This window comes from Impatiens glandulifera, chromosome 1, assembly GCF_907164915.1.
Source record: "Impatiens glandulifera chromosome 1, dImpGla2.1, whole genome shotgun sequence".
NCBI classification, from domain to species: domain Eukaryota; kingdom Viridiplantae; phylum Streptophyta; class Magnoliopsida; order Ericales; family Balsaminaceae; genus Impatiens; species Impatiens glandulifera.
In genome coordinates, this window is record NC_061862.1 from 138,380,300 (window position 1) to 138,383,684 (window position 3,385).

Here is a 3,385-nt window from a genome sequence, read left to right on the forward strand (position 1 = left end):
AAAGACAAGAAAAGATTCATAACAGTTTTAATGGCAACTGCATCTCTATAAAAATTTTTTATAAATTGATATAATAATAATGATTTGAGTTAAAATTACAAAATTATGTTCCTATAAATTAATTAAATCAAATCTATTTGGAAAAATAAAAAAATAAAAATGTTAAGGTTATATACAAGAAAACGAACAAAGATAGAATCAATTCTCTTTAAAGAAATATCCTTGTTGTTCTTGCTCTTGAATTCCAGTTCAGATCTTCTGCTACCGATTGCCGTGTTCCCCTGTGGCGGACCAATCAGATTGCAGCATTATTAATTTAATAATAAATCAATCTGGGCAGGAGACGGAGGGAGGGAGAATCCGGAATCCGGGTTTAGGCCCGGGTTCACACAAGACGCCGTTAACGGAAGCGCCCGTTAACGCCAGGAAATAATATAATATTCAGATAATACCCAGATAAGATATCTTCGCTCTGATCTACACGCCCGTTTCCATGACCCTCATGTAAACCCGGCTTACCCACCCATGAGAAGAACGCCTGCCGTTCGTGAAAATACACTTACACGTCCATGTAAAGACCGAATTGACAGTCATATTATATTTACGTTTATTAAATATTAATTTAATTTATTAAATAACACAGGCAGCGATATAATATTCGCTTCAAGTAATTCAATCTTTTATTTTCTTGGATTTTTTATTTACTTTTTTTATTTAATTTTTTTTTACCTCTAGACTCTCTGGAGCGAAGATATATTTGCTTCAATTAATTTTTATGAAAACCCCATGTAAAACCCCCTACCCACACATGTAAAGACCCCTTGACTACCATGTAAAGACACTTACCCGTTTATGTGAAGACCAAAATGACCTGGATTTTATATTTCCGTTTATTCAATATTAATTCAATTAATTGAAGATGACATGCAGAAACCGAACAAATCTTCGCCTCAATTACTTTTCTATTTATTTCCTTTTTTTTATTTCATTTTTTTGGCTGGAGACCTTCATGAGCGAAGATATATTTGCTTCAATTAATTCTAATTAAAAACTCATGTAAAACCCCCCTACCCACCCATGAGAAGACCGCTTGCCTACCATGTAAATACATTTACCCGTGTATGTAAAGACCCAACTGACATGGATTTTCTATTTCCGATTATTAAATATTAATTCAATTAATTGTAGATGACATGCAGCAACCGAACAAATCTTCGCTTCAATTCCTTGGCTATATATTTTTTTTTTTCCGTTAATTAATAAATGTTAATGTAATTAATTTTAATTGAAAATCAGTAAACGACCAAATATTCGCTTGAATTTTGTATTTCGAGTAGACGATTGAAAGCGAAGATTTCTTATTTTCAAATAATTTTAGCCTGACGTTCATGTAAAACAACCTCCCCTCACATTAGAAGCCAACTTGCCTGTCATGTAAATTCACTGACCCGTGCATTTACATTCCACGAATAAATCTTCGCTTCTATGAATAGTTTTTATTTTACATTTATTTTTATCATGTTTTTATGAAGTTAGGATATCGAACGAATATTTATTCGCTTCCATGACTAGTTGATATAATTTCAATTTCCCGCTACAAGCCGACTATCCCTCAATTTCATTTTCATAAGCAACTGTTCATATTCTTCTCTCTCTATCTCCCGGCGATAATCCAAACACTGAACGTCGAAACCCTAGATATTTCGTTTATACTACAAGGATTTCTTCTGAACATGTCGGGTAACCAAGGCAACAACATGGAAGTGGATCATCCCATCGACTCCCGAGAGGTCGTCTTGCAAGTTTGTAGGAGCATAACCGAAAACGAAACTGCACCCACTCCGGCATCCAACGTCAATCCCAGCACTAAACCAGAGAGGTATGTTCATCTTATTGTGTTTATACTAATTTTTCACATGTTTATTAAATTTATTTCGTATAATACTGATTTATGCTATCCCACCAAAATTAATGACTTCGAGGACCTATGAAAGGAAGAGGAAGAGAAATCCGAAGACGAATACTAAGTCGTCGATGACTGCTGAATCAGTTTCCACAGTTGCTGTCGAAGCTACTGATGTTGCTGCAGGTACTGATGAGATTTTACCACCACCTTTTCCCCCTAAAAAAAAACCAAATGTTATTCCTACCTCCACTCCAACAGTCGATGAAGAGTTACCAGAACCACCCCCAGAAACCACTAATATTTCTCCGTCTACTACCCCATTCGATGAAGAGTTTCCCCCATCTCCCCAAAAAACCAAAACCCGCAAGAAACGTAAACTGACATTTCTAACCAGATCATCACCTCATGGCCTCGCTCAACTCATTCCTCAATTGAGCGTAGAACAGAGGGAAGCCGTGATGGAAATCGGGTTTGGTTCTCTTCTTACAATGGGCGTCTCCAAGTGCCTGGCTCATTTTTCCAGACACGTAGTCCAATGTTTTGACCCGGATAAGAGTTCTCTGGTATTGGCCAACGGTGATGAGATCCGTATCGATGAAGATCTCGTACAGCTCGTGATGAACCTCCCTAGAGGGGCAATGAACGTAGTCGAGTCCGTTGGGTTGGACAAGACTAAGGACCCTGCTTATTTTAATTTCTTGAGGGATTGGAAGACCAGATGGACCGGGGAAGACTCAAAAGCTCCCGAAACACTTTCTATGATCCCCAAGATATTAAGTAACACAAGTGCAGACAACGATTTCAAAATAGACTTCGTTGTCTTTGTTGTCTCTAGTTTTTTATGTCCTGTTCAAAATTCACGAGCCAGGTAAACATGTATTCAAACCTATTATATATCTAATTGTATCTTTGAATACTGACAAATGTATTTTTTTCATTTAAGGTTCAAAATTCTCAAATCCTTAATGGAGGTTGATAACATAAAGGAACTGAACTGGTGCCACTTTACACTACAACGATTGGTTGACAGTGTAAGAAGTTGGCAAGAAAAAGCAAGTAAAGATAAAAATCCATATTTCGATGGACCTATAACCCTTTTATCGGTAAGTATTGTTGCCTCTCTTATATATGATTTATAGATATGTAATATTTTCTAACATGTTTCCCACTCCTTTACTCCAGATTTGCTACCTAGATGGTGTTTTTGTGGAAGGTGAACGTATCCCCTACGAGAGAAAATTTCCAATTATCTCCTGTTGGGATGACGTCAGCGTGTTGGAGTTTACCAACTTAGAAGGTCGTGCCGGTGGTTTTGGGCTGGGCAGGGCAAGGGCGCGCCTAGCAGTTGGACAACCCGAGAATCCAGTTGACTCGGTTGAAGTAAAAGAAGACGATAATGAGGTATGTGGAAACAATAAATTGACTCCCATTGTTCATTATTATCCTGTTTTCAAGATTAATGAAGTCTGTTTTTCATAA